Source organism: Chenopodium quinoa, unplaced genomic scaffold (assembly GCF_001683475.1).
Source record: "Chenopodium quinoa cultivar QQ74 unplaced genomic scaffold, ASM168347v1, whole genome shotgun sequence".
NCBI classification, from domain to species: domain Eukaryota; kingdom Viridiplantae; phylum Streptophyta; class Magnoliopsida; order Caryophyllales; family Amaranthaceae; genus Chenopodium; species Chenopodium quinoa.
This window is the reverse complement of record NW_018744367.1, coordinates 420226-434492: the sequence shown is the minus strand read 5'-3', so window position 1 is coordinate 434492 and position 14267 is coordinate 420226. Positions and strand designations below refer to the sequence as shown.

At 35.7% G+C, this 14267-nt stretch overlaps 1 long non-coding RNA gene across 1 annotated transcript; it reads left to right on the top strand.

Moving 5' to 3' along the window:
- The first annotated feature begins 1393 nt into the window (after window positions 1-1393).
- Window positions 1394-5068, top strand: LOC110696471. The gene is made up of 3 exons (XR_002506291.1): window positions 1394-1739; window positions 3543-3770; window positions 4345-5068. It is a non-coding gene; the product is annotated as an uncharacterized LOC110696471 (long non-coding RNA).
- Window positions 5069-14267: the final 9199 nt, after the last annotated feature.

Genomic DNA, 14267 nt, shown 5'->3' with positions numbered 1-14267 from the left:
CTAGAAGATTCTAGAAGCAAAAAAAAAATCTTAGGGTTTAAGGAATGATGTTTAAGGTAATGGACCCTCCACATGGCCATTGGGTCATAGGTAAGGCTCGGTTTAGGCTCAGTTTAGTATTTTGGCCACAACTTCTTCGTTATAACTTGGATTTGGGCTTATAATATATCGTTGGAAAGGTCTTTTCAAACCCCATCCAACTACTTAATTATTGGACCAGAATTATTGACCAAAATAATCAGGTTTGGACATTTTTATAAATTGGACACGAAATGAACTATCTTAGGTTGAAAGGCTCGAAATTAATGATTTTGGATTAAAACATTTAAGGAAAGGTTAGGAATGGTCAGGGTTTAAGGAAATTCACGAGACTGTTCAACTCTTCACCTAACTTGATAATCAAAGAAGTGAAGGGTACTCATCACTGTGTTTGTTTTTTGGGGAGACACAATCAGGTGTCTACAGAAGCCCCCACTTTGACTGAGTTTGGAGAAACATAAGTTTCGAAAACTAAGGTCAAAGTACCAATAGGGACGGTGAATTATTCAGAACGTTCTGCGATCCTACATTTTTCTTTTTTAACACCGATACCTGCAAACTAGCGTTAGTTATACAAATAAGGGACCATATCTTGCACCATCGGGTGCACGCCTTTGGGTAACATCTTATGCTTTATTTGACAACATCCACAATGCTTTGTTGTGCTGCGATTGGTTCTGTTGTGATGCGCTGGAATCGGGTAAGAGCTTTTGAACTCTTCTTTGCTCGTTCGGCTTTGCTGTTGTTGCTCATGCCTTTTCGCTCAATCAAGTCGCCTCAAATCTTTTGCAAGGTTGCTCGTCCGCTAAGGACTTAGTGTACCTGCATCTATATTTTGGACTATAGGACTTTGCTCATGTTTATAGTTTCCTTGAGGTTGACCCAAGACTTGGTGTTACTTGACTCATTGTGTGACTCAATATGTTTAAATCAACTCGACTCAATGTAATGTGAACGTATGTGCAGACTCAACTCAATGTGGTATGACATGACTCAATATGCAGACTCAACTCGATGTGATGACACGACATGACTCAATGTGCATTGACTCGTGATTGCATTGTACAATGATTGTGCTCGTACACTCGAAAATGCAAAAAATCAAAAAATTTCCGTCATTTTTGTGGAGGGTACCGAATTCTCCCGAAAAAGAAAGACTTGAAAAATGAATGAAGGTAGAGTGTTGGTGTAAAACACTACTACATTTTTAATCAAATGCAACGGCTAAAAAAGAGCTATGGAAACGGCTCATTTTATTTTCGTTGCATTAGATAAGCCTAATACAACGCCATAAACTTTGTACATCAAAAGGTGGAGCTAACGCAACGGCTTTAAGAAGCCTTTGCATTAGGTTTACTAATACAACGACCTGAAAGGCTATTGCCACGGCAGTGATATTAAATACTCCGTTATTATATTTTTCTCATCTCTCTCGTAATCTCGTTCACTCTCCTCACTTCCTCACACCTCACCACCTCAGTTCTCTCTCCTCTCTCTTTCTCTCCTTCTCCCTCTTCTCTTCCTCAAAGACGAAGGCAACCATCGCCGCAGCCACAACCACATCCACAACCATCGTCGCTCACAGATTAATTCTCTCTCTTTCTTCTCCCTCCTCATTCACTGATGGACACGGTGGTGATGGTGGTCGCGAGTGATAGCGACAGTGCGATTCGATTTTTAGGCTTTTGATTGGTGTTTAGGTATGAGCTTCTTTAATTAAACTTTCCTCTTTAAATTTCAAATTTAGGGTTCCTTTGCATAATTAATATGTCAAATTTTTTTTATTTTTTCGATTTAGCCTTCTCTCTTTATCTCTCCTTTTTCTTCTTTCTTGCTCCTCTCTAATTCATCTCTTCTGCATTCATTAGGAAACAGACTAATCTACCAAAAAACAAGTCCATGTTTAGGCTTTGATTTATATGATTTCAGATTTATGTCTAATTTTGGGGAATTTACGAGTCTTATTAACTATTGTTGCTAGGTTGTGTGATTTTGATTGCTTTATCTTGTGTTCACTGGAAATGTTTTGATGTTTATTTTCTAAATTTTTGAGTTATTTGATGTTTTCTATATATTTTAACAATGAGAATTTGTCTGATTAGGTATATCAGGGTTTAATTATAAGTATTAATTTATATATATTGTTCATTTTATTGTATAATTAGGGTTTAATTATTTAGATTCTGAGTTGATTACTTAATTAGTGTTATTTTTGGGGATTATTTGCTGTAAATTCTGTATTTGACTTTGAAATGAGCAGAATTTCAGGCAACTTGACTTAGGATGACAGTTTGTTCAAGTCTTGGTTAAAGGTACATGATTTAGGTGGAAATGTCTTTTTCTTTCTCTTGATCATCTTTTTCCCAAAACCAAATGGAAAAGGGTGATTTCTGATTATGGTTAGAACGGCTTGATTTCTGATTCAATTTTGGATTTTTTATTTCCTTTGTATGTTTGATTGTGTGATGCTGAGCAAATTCTATACTAAATGTGCATATGTTGAATTAGGGTCAATTTGGATGAACTTGTCTCTTAACCTATAATGATTTGTATGATTAGTATTAGTTGACTTAAGTGAACTAGATAATTGAATGAAGTATAAAATTTAGGCTGAATTGTCTTCTTTTTTTTTCTCCTCTCTATTCCATCATCATTATTGCTTGAATATAATTGAGACTTTCTTTGCCTTAAATTCGATCTATTCCAAGTTTCATGAACTCAATTTTTAGGGTTTCTTTCTTTTTACAATGTCTATGTAAATTGATTTTGCATTTCTTGATTTTCCATTTAAGACTATAATTAGTCATGAAATCAAAATTTAGGGGTTTGGGGATTTTTTTTCTTGATTTTCCAATGTAAATAGTTGTTACAGGTTTCAAATAGGGATGCAATTAAGCTTAGGCTGCTTTTAAGATTAGTCAAATTCATGCTGATCCAACTAGAAGGATTCTACTCACACTTAGTCTCTGATTCAACATCGAACTCCAGGTGTCTAGACTCGTGTGCTACTAAACTTGATATTTACTTTTAATTTCTAGATTATCTGTTTCTTCTCATTAAAAAATTTTGACTTTTGTTTTAATTTTAATGCTTTAAATATTATCAAATGATTAATGCTCACGATTAATTGTTTGAATTTAATTAGTGGTTGCTTGATACATGATTAAAGTTTATTAAATTTACATTGGTTGATTATTGTTATGGTGGTTAAGTGACCAAATTAAGCATTAGAATTGGTAATGTGGTTTCATACTTTCGAATGTCATGTCAAAAGAAAAAGTAAAGAAAAAAAATCAATTTCAATGTTAGGCAATGGTTGTTACTTTATTTATTGTTAAAGTGATGATCTTACTGATTTAATATGACAATATTGGCAAAATTAGGAATTTGTTACATTGGTTGTTGTTAGTAATAGTAAGTGAATTCAGCTTCCTAGTGTGGCAGTGTTTAAATGCCTCAACTAAGTATTCATGGTTAACTGTGATTCTTGTGTTCTATATCAGGCTAAGAGAGCTCTAAGAGCATTGAAAGGATTGGTAAGACTGCAAGCACTTGTTAGAGGGCATGCTGTGAGAAAGCAAGCTGCTATAACTCTTCGTTGTATGCAAGCTTTAGTGAAATTTCAAGCTCGGGTGCAAGCAAGGCATGTGCGTTTGGCTTTAGAAAGTCAAACTGAACAGCAGAAAGCTCATCAACAACTTCTACAGGAGGCACGTGTTCGAGAAATAGAGGTGATTACTTACTCTATTGTCAACGTCTATTATCTCTTTGGTTGCTTTGATTGGGACTGGGATCTGGCAATCTAAAAATATTATTAATCAGACCTTTGTAACCTTAATTCCTCTTTGGCAACCATCATTACTTGGATCAATTTCATGGTTTAATAGTAACCATGGTATTATACTATACATGAGACTAACTCTATCCAACATTTTAAAAAAAAAAAGCAATTTAAGAAATCTCTGTTTATTGACCCCTGCTTAGTTGCCAAGTGAAATTTCAATATGTTCTTGTCATATAGTGCATGCTTATTCTCATGTTCAGAATATTTTGTCATGTACCTGCCTATCCACATACACAGTTAGTTTTATTTCCATCCTACAATTCATTACAAAATTTTAGATATTAATTCCCTTAAGTTTGGAGTGTTGTTAGTAGATTCTTTTTGACAATCCATACTATGACATCTTAAAATCAGTGCTTGGTTTTTGGTAAAGCATGAAGTGTTTTGAAATAATGGGATGTTCACCCATTAGATCCGGCCTAAGCCTAATTATACATCTTACTGAATGTTTATGTATTCAGGAAGGATGGTGTGACAGTGTTGGCTCTGTAGAACAAATACAGTACAAGTTGCTAAAGAGGCAGGAGGTTGCTGCTAAGCGGGAGAGAGCTATGGCAAAAGCCTGACTAAACATATTACTGATTTGTTTGTGTGTTTTGTTTATTAGGGGATCTAGATCCATTGGGTATGTGTAAACAGCGCTAGAGGTGGATAATATTGAAGTTGAAGAAGATGCTTCATGAATTGCTTTACGAGAAATTGGAGAAGCAGGAGAAAGAAATGATAATGCGCTCCACAGAATTGCCGAAAATATTGTTTGGCGGACAAAATGGTTTAGTTTTAACTTTTAATTGTTTTTTCCTTAGTTTAACTAGTGATAATTTAATTTTGTAATTTTCGTAATAGATAACAATGTACAAACTTTGAATTCATATTAATAAAATTCTAATCTTTTTTTTTTTTTTTTTGGAAAATTCTGATTTTAATAGTATTATTATTATTATTGGTATTATTGGCATTAGGTATATGTATTGTGTGGAATTAGGTATTAGGAACCGTGGCATTAGGGTATATGCATTGTGTGGCATTAGGTATAGGGAACCGTGGCATTAGGGTATATGCACCGTGGCATTAGGTATAGGAAATCGTGGCATTAGGTATTATACCTAATGCCACAGCATTAATGTTGTTGTTGCATCAGGTATTGATTTAATCCACAGATCATTGATGCCGTGGCATTAGGTGTCATATGTCGTTGAATTAGACCTACTGCAACGCCAGTAGATGCCACATTACATGGCCGTTGCATTAGGCCTAATGCCACAAATTTTGACGCCTAATGCAACGGATTTGGGGGTTGCAATAGATAAAAAATGTAGTAGTGAAATGAAGTTTTTTGAACTTCCCCAAAAGGAAAAATATAAAAAGAATGAATCAAGTGATGGTGCATGTTGATTGATCCTAATCAAGTGTATGTGTTGATGTTGTATCTCATGGTGCAAGGATTGTAGCATCCTAGACTATCACAGTGATGACTCGAAAATGAAAGTATTTAGGTAACATAGGCGCAGAGGCTAAGTACTTCATACTTTGTGATGCAATGATGATTGTGATAATGAGTTATTCAAATATGACAAAGCATGCTTCAAGGTTGTATCAATATTTCATGACAAAGGGTTCCTAAGGGAAGGATTATTTGGCTATGTATCTGTGATGTGTGTGAAAGTGACACTAAGGTTAAGCTGCAAACGCTAAGGGTGTGGAAAAATATTTTGAGAAGAGCCAAATGATGGTGACTCTTAGGCTGGGTAGGTTAATGATGTAGGGGTCCAGCCCCCAATTCTAGCTCTAAATGGATAGGGATGAGCATTGGAGATCCCTTGAAATGATCATGTATGAATGTGTAAATGAATGATTATTACGGCCGCACCCCAATGTGAGGTTGCCTACGTATTCGTTAAGAATCAGGCCAAACATAGCTCTAGTCGAACCTCGCACAAGTGTGTGTATACCTTAAGGAGGTCTTTCAAGGGTTGTAACGGGGTTAGGCTAAAGGTTGAAGAAGAAGGGATAAAGGCTTAAGAACCTAGATAAGCCCCTAAGGTGTGCAACCTTGCATTTGAATCTTGGTATTTGTATGCTCGAGGTTTCTCACTTTTGAACTCTTTTTTTTTTTTTTTGCTGCATTTGAGATTTTTATTTGAATTCTTTTGTATAAGTGTAGGCAATCCCGATCATGCGGTCTATCACTCACTTGGCATTCATGTTTCTCAGGCACGGTACCGAGCACTAGATAAGTAACGCTATCCAAGACTTGTTCATATCACAGACATGTTCATATCAAAGACATTGGAACACCTGCCCTTTTGCACATTTTTATTTCTATTTTCTTTTTTGAACTTTTAAATTTTTGGCACTTTTGGTAAAAATTACTCAAGCTTTTGTATTTGGCTTTGAAAATTGCATAAGTTGCACGCCATCCTATCCCAAGGTTAGGTAGATGTGGGTTGAAAAAATGGAGGTCTATCGTTAGACGAGGCCTAAAGTGGTTTATCAAGAAAGGGATTGTAATTCAAAGGGTGAAGGTGATATGACGTGGCTACAAAGGGTGCCTCAAATCATTAGTATACCTTGTGCTTAGCTCGGTGTTGGTTTTATTTTATTTTATTTTATTTAATGCGATGCAATAATCATATGGAAAGAAATAAATGCTCATTTTATTAAAATGGGAAGGGTGAGAAAACCAACTCTAAGAAATAAATCTAAGGAAAATGAAGGGTGTCTATGCTAGACTTATTAAGGGAAAGGGGAAAAAAAAAGAAAAGTATCATGAAATCTTGTCGTTGAATCCTGCTTCACGCTTTGTGATTATCATCACTCGGTCTTCTTGCCAGCTGGAGGAACGGGAAGCTTGTTATTATCAATAAAATGTTGGATGGCCTCCTTTAGCTTCCAACAACTCTCAGTAGTATGACCCCTACCTTGATGGTACTTGCAGTGTGCATCTGGGTCCCACTTGGATGTTCTACTTTCAAGTGGAGGATCTTGCATAGGTCCAATGGGAATGATGAGTCCCTTAGCATGGAGTCGATCAAGGTATCGTAGCTCATCCCGATAGGGCTGAGCTCCTTTCTTAGTTGCCTTCTCGGCCCTTGATTATCCACGGTTAAGACATCATTGAGGTTAAAGGTACTAACATTGTTACTAGAGTGGGTGTGTTCGGAAGAAGAAGGATTGTCATTCTTTTTTCCTTTCCAGCCACTGTTGTTACTATTGTTAGCAACTTTTGATTTTCATAAGGTCATCCTCAATTTCAATGCCTATGTTATAAATAGCTTTGAAATTATTCAAGTTGCATTGATATTTCAAGTGTTTTTGATATTTTTCTTGGAGGTTTTTAATGAACATCCTTACAGACTCTTTCTCGCTTGGAACTTCGATCATTTTAGCAGAAGTTTCCCTTCACTTATTATAGAAAATAGTAAATCCTTCATTTTCTTTCTGTTTAAGTATTTCAAGTTCAATATTACATTTGTATCTATCAATAAAAGCATGTGTAATAGATTTCCATGTAGCGATCTTCTCTTTGGCTATAGAGAAGAACCATTGCTGACATATTGTATCAAGAGAAAGCGGGAAGAGTGAAGGGAAAACTCTCCTATCAGTTCCCTTGATGTCGATTGTTTCAAAAGCTCTTAAGTGAAAGTAAGGATTGTCAGTTGGCTTGAACTTAGGAATGTCATTGGCAGAGAACTTTTGCGAAGAAGTTCCTTATCCACTAAGATCCCTTTGGAGCTAATCCCATGGTACTTGTAGTCATTAGACATTTGACTCAAGCTTTCTTTTATGCGTTTGATGGTCTCGACTGGTACTTGCTTGCTAGGGTCGTTAACTTGATTAGTGAGCCCCTTGAGAATCTCGGCAAGTCCATTCATAGTTTCTTTAAGTTGGTCAACTTCTTCTTGACTGGCCATTATTACGAACTTTTTCCTGCGTCAAATCGGTCTATCAAAGAGTAGTACTTGAACAAAAGTGTTGTCCTTGATTAAACGTCCTTCTCTCCTTGACCAAACGCTGTGGAAAGGGAAATTATGGACATTCATTGTCAATCACATGACTCGAACTCGATTTAACATGCATAGATGTGGAAATATCATAGTGTATGAGGTGAGTGGCATGTATGGGGAAAGCATGTAAGATGAAGGAATGTGGAAGGTGTTATAAGAAGGAAAGTGTAATGTATGGAAAGTATGTGGGAAGGTATATGTGAATGTGAAAGGATATGAAAATTTGTGGGAATAAGATGGAACCTTAACTCAAATGATGGAAAGGACGACTCATGCATGGACCTAAGACATGGTCATGGTGTGAAAAAAGACATGTACCAAGTGAGTGCTAAGACTTGTGAATGAAAGTGATGTGTTCAAGACTTGTGTCATGACCATGTGAGTAGACATGTGGTTAGACTCATATAAAACCAAAGAAGACCTCGTTTATTCATTAAACCAGTTAATTATGAAAATTAGACTTAACATGAAAAGAAATAAAATAGGTTGGACGCTAAAAAGAACTCCTAACTGGACAGGCTGTAGTATTTAAGTCATAACGTTTGATCTGTGACTCTGATTGGGAGGAAACCAACTCCAAATAAAAGATAAAAACCGGGGCTACAGATCCATAGATTTTACAACTCGTAACTCTTTCTAAAACTCCGTCTATGACCAAAACAAGTTGACACTTGTGCATGATACGGGGATAAAAATCCGGGTTGACTCAAATAATAATAAAAACAAAAAAAAGAACTATGATTTGGCTTAATAAAAAGGAAGAGGGTTAAATAAGATAAATAAGTCCTAAAATTATTAATTCATCAAAAAAAAAATTTAGACTCGATGCGAAGACTCAGAAAGGAAAATCGAACTATCGCAAAACGATGGAATTATCACATTGCGTTGGTTCTATCGCAGCGCGATATAAATATCACGTCGCAATAGAACTTACGTTCTGCGCTACAAGCCAAACTTTCATGCCAGAACTGGAACGTCAGTTTAACTTGTTTTTGGTAATTCTTTCAAAAGGGAAAACTATAGTCTTAGTAGGTCAAGTATGTTTAGACTTTATTAATCCAAATTAATTAATTAACTAAAGTCCTTTTAAGTCATTAATTAGTTTATTAAGATTTTATAAACACAAGTCAACACAAAAGGTTAGTTTAATCACAAGCAAGATATGCACAAATAAGGGATGCACAACTAGTCAAATAGTCACAATATGATGCAATGAGTTTGCAACCTAACCATGGCTCTAGTTCTCTAAAGTTCAAAAATGATGGTAGTCAAAGAGGGTCCATGGTTATGAGTCCGGATGCATCACGCGGAAGCCTTACCTTTGGAAGAGTTGGCGCATATGGATGGGACCCCGCAATTTAGACTTGCTTCCATGGTTTGGTGAATTCACAAACTCGGACGTACCTTCCGTTGCACGGAGCGTTCGATAGGGTAGATGGAGCGTGAATTCCCTGGGGCTAAAATCATATGTAGAACACATATGGGTTTAGAAAAGAAGGAAAAACTCAATCAGGAAGTAGAATCGGCGAAACAGTACTAGAATCGGTCAAAATAAGAAGCCAGATTCATGGCGCGATGTCGGAAGAACTTGGCGAGAGAAAACAGGAGCCATCGCATGGCGATGGGTCCTGTCGTCTCGCGACAGTTCCTACGCTTCGTGGTAGTTTTCTGTGTTCTTCGGATTTTCTATTTTTTGTAGTATTTTTTTTATTCTAGTTTTGAAAGATATTTCCCAATTTTCCTACGTGTAAAAATCCTATGTTTTGACGCATTTCGGATGGTCTTTCCAATGCTGACCTTTTTATGCTTATACCACAATGTTAAAAAAAATTACGCACAATGAATATCTAGAATTTTTCAAGTCTTATCCACTCATTCTAAATTTAATTAACAAAATAAATTTTAGGATTCAAACCTAGAAATCCTCCCCAGCGGAGTCGCCAAAAACTGTGGGGAATATTTCAAACATCAACTTTGAGCCCCACTGTGATCATGCACTTAAGCATGGTGGCGTCCAAAGGGAAAGAAGCTATAGATAAAAGAGTCGCCAACAAGTTTTAGGAACTTGTAAACCGTTCACGGCTGTGAAGGTTACACCCCATTCACGATCACGGAGATCGCTAACTCCATAGTGGTCCGGAACCATGACTAGATATTCGGGGATAATGGTACGAATTTAATCTTAAAGAAAATGAAACTGCCCTAAATCGTCCTCTACTTAATTCTTATGATATTCATGCGCGCTTTTCGATCAACATATATACCTACAAAAAGTTAATCCTAAGCATATTTAATCTACGTCGGTTGATTATTAATGCACAAATAAATCTATTATTGGTGATCACTTGAATTAAAATCATATTAGGCTAAATCAAATTATTAATCACCTTATTAGGCGTGATTTCAATTACAAATTCCCTTTAAACATGCAAGAAAGGGCGTGATCAAGCAATAACAATGAATAACAAAGCAACATAATCAAGCAACATAATAATTAATATTGACACAACAAATAATCATCATAATCAAAACAATCATTAGCAAGATCCTAGGCATGATGCTAAACGGATTAATAATAAACCCTAGCATGTCACTAAATAATAAAAATCAAAGCTTTAGCCTAAACATGATACTAGAAAGGATGACATTAGAATATCAAAATAAGACCCTACAATGATACTAGAAATCAAAATCAACATCCCAACATGATACTAGGAATTAAAATAATATTCTAAGCATGATTTCTATATCAAAATCAAGGAATAAAGATATTAGATCTACTCACTTTGATGCCTCGTATCTCTTTCTATTAAAACAATACACGCGTTAGTAACTTCAAGAAAGATTAAATCAAACAAATAAATCAAATGAGAATTGAAATAAGGATTAGGGACCAAACCCTCAGAATTATCAACCATTCACGATGAGGTCGAAGGCAACTTCAAGAAGGGCTTGGAGTAATCAAGTCTCGCAGGTGTCGTATGGTCTGTTATGTGTTTAGGCTAAGGCTAAGAAAGAGAAGAAAAGCTTATAGTTTATAGAGAGGATTAGATGATGATTGTTGGTGATCAAGCTTGTTGATGAAACGAAGAAAAACGACCACTATTTATAGAGAAAAAACGATGAAAAAGATCAGAAAAAAAAGTCAGAATCCGACTCGGAGTAAAACGCCTTTCATCGCGTAATGATGATTACATCGCGGCGCGATGCTTGTATCGCTGCGCGATATTAGCATTGTTGTGCGATATTTCTATCGCTGCGCGATGCTTTTTAAAAGATATGATCCGTACGGAATCCGACTTCCAATAAAATTGGGTTAGTCGAATATCCGTACTTATCCTTATTTTATCAGAATTAAATCTATTAACAATAAGTGTTTTATCCGAAATAAAATTCTTAGTCTTTATCTTTTCAAAGAGATGATAAATTAGAACCTTCTAGAAGATTCTAGAAGCAAATAATAAATCCTAAGGGTTTTAGGAATGATGTTTAAGGTTAATGGACCATCCACATGGTCATTGGGTCGTAGGTAAGGCTCAGTTTAGGCCCAATTTAGTATTTTGGCCACAACTTTTTCGTTATAACTCAAATTTGGGCTTATAATATATCATTGGAAAGAACTTCTCAAGTCCCATCCAACTACACAATTATTGGACTAAAATTATGGACCAAAATAATCAGGCTTGGGCATTTTTATAAATTGGACACGAAATGAACTATCTTGGGTTTAAAGGAACGAAATAAATGATTTTGGATTAAAACATATAAGGAAAGGTTAGGAATGGCCAGGGCTTAAGGAAATTCACGAGACTCTTCAACGAACGCGATAATCAAAGACGTGAATAATACTCATCACTGGGTTTGGTTTTTGGGGAGACACAATCAGGTGTCTACACCAGGATACTTCAAAGAGCCATATTCTTTCACCAAATACTAAACGTTGTTCTCTGGTATGAACACTGGCAATGGCACTATTGCTTCATTTTGTGCTTGGCCTTGCTCTCCTTGATCATCGTCTTGTAATTCTTCATCATTGTACGTTATTTCTTCATGAATTAACTCTTCCGCCATTTTAATTATTTATTCGAGTATTTCAAGAAAAGAGACAAACTCGGAGACTTGATTTTTAGATAGAGAAACTAACTTGGCTTAATTAAGAAGGAAAATTTGAGTGAAGTAACTATACATATTTATAATCACCCTTGCGTCACTCCTTGACGGTTAAAATTCTCCATCACTTCAACACTTCATGGTAAAACCACGTAACTTTCCACATTCTTGAAATCATTTATCCAAAAATTTGATTAAGGGGGATAAATTTTTGAGATAAATCGTCACAGAAATTACTTGGTAACTTCCAATTCCAAGTTAATAATTACTGACCATTTAATTTTATTGGGAGTTTATAAGTGTCTTCTCAATTAAATGTCAATAAAAATTATTGTCTTTCACTTGGTAAACCGTGCAAGTAATAATAATTATCACCCATATATTTTAATTACTAAACAAAAATCGAAATATATTTTTGTGGGTACAATTATAATAGAACAATTGTATCGCCTGATCACATAACCAAAACATTTATACTTTGCATTGAATATGTATTTAATCACACAGTTCCAAGTTTAAACAGCATAGAAATTAATCTTTACAGAGTTAAGACATGATCAAAAACATGTTTAAGTACTTAGCTTTAGTAGAACTAAGAACATGTAATAGATCATGTTTGAGCACTTAATTTTTTCATCAAAAGTTAGTTCATTGGGACAAAAGAAATCAAACCAAGCAAAACCTTATAGCCATGATCAATCCCAAGTGTGATTGGGGCTTTTGAAGCTTTTGTGTGCTGGTTCGAACATATTAGAAGATAAATCAGAGCTATCCCCTTGCTTTATTATCATCATCTTGCCCAATCTTCTTGATGGTGACTTCTTTTCTTTCTTTTACCGCTTTTTCTTCATGGGTTCACCTTCATCTCTTCGGAGCCTATGGCTCATTTTCTTCCTAATTGGTTCATCTCTCACCAGATCAGGATTGAAGCTGAAACATGCATTGCCAAACCTGGCCTTGCGATGGTGTTCAGCATCTTCTGCCTTTTTAGCCTCCTTGTCCATCTTATCCCACTTTTCTAAAGCCAACACTTTTTCCAGCACTTGACTGTTCTCATCTCCTGAGCAAAGCTTCTCTATATCAGGGAACTCTATAGATAGTTCATCTATGTCTAGATTAAATTTTGTTGCCCCCTTGGGATGAGACTTAGCGGTGCTAGAAGTTGGACTTTCCATAGCTACGGTGAAGGAAAAGATTTTTGGGAAAATTTATTGAAGTTAGCTTCTTAGAAAAAAGATTTTAGTTGAGATAGAAGGTACACTTTGCGTATTTGAAGTTAAAAGTGATTTAATGATCTCAACCTATATCTATAAGTTGAAATAAATGTTCTGATCACTTTACATAATATGTGATATTTTGGAAATTACCTTGCGATTACCTTATAAAAAGCTATCAATAGTGTTATTTGATAAGCTTCATCGAAGGGTAATTTGGTAATTTCTTGCTTTTATTGATTAATTTCCAATTACTAAATTGAGTCCTAAAAGCTTTGTTTAAGGTTGTGCTTCTCAATTTCAATCGAAAATCAATTTCTTTTTTACCAGACTCTATCAAACCATTTGTATCGTTTTGTGTTTGAACAAAATCAAACGACACAATTTAAATAACTCTCCCTAACGCTTGGAAAAGCTGTAAAAACCTACAAGGCATCCCTTACACTATCTCGATCTTCACCAATTCACTCTTTGACCTTCCAATCTTTTCAACCTTTAATCATTTGAACTTTAAGAAGTACAGAATGACTTCTCTTCCTTTGCAAGAAGTGTTCAAACCTCTTTTAGTTAAAGAATGTTCAATTGAGGCTCATGAATTATGCGAATTGATAAGCAAATACCCTCAGAACTTTAGATCTGACTTCCTTTGGCATATTTCATCTTCAACCACCGAAGGCATCATGAAAGGCACAACCTCTATGGGCCAGCGTTCCATTTTGATCTTTCATCTCTTGGTGCACAACAAGATTTTCGAAAGGAAATTCAGCCAAAGTTAACTAAGTGCATCCTTGGTAAGGGTTCACCTCGCCTTGCGGCATTTATTGAATTGCATCCAAACGACAATTGGGTTTTAAGCCAGAATCCAATTAAGGGTTGGGTGCAAGACCTTATAGACAGAGGTTGGTTCATGAGGCTTTCCAAATTCCACTCCTCATGGGAGAAGAAGAGAATTTTCAGTTTCCTTATACTGGCGACATATGGTAAGACTCCATTCAACAGGTCGTTGACATGTGCTCTTATATCGCTCTGGGATCCTGTGTTAAACTGTTTTAT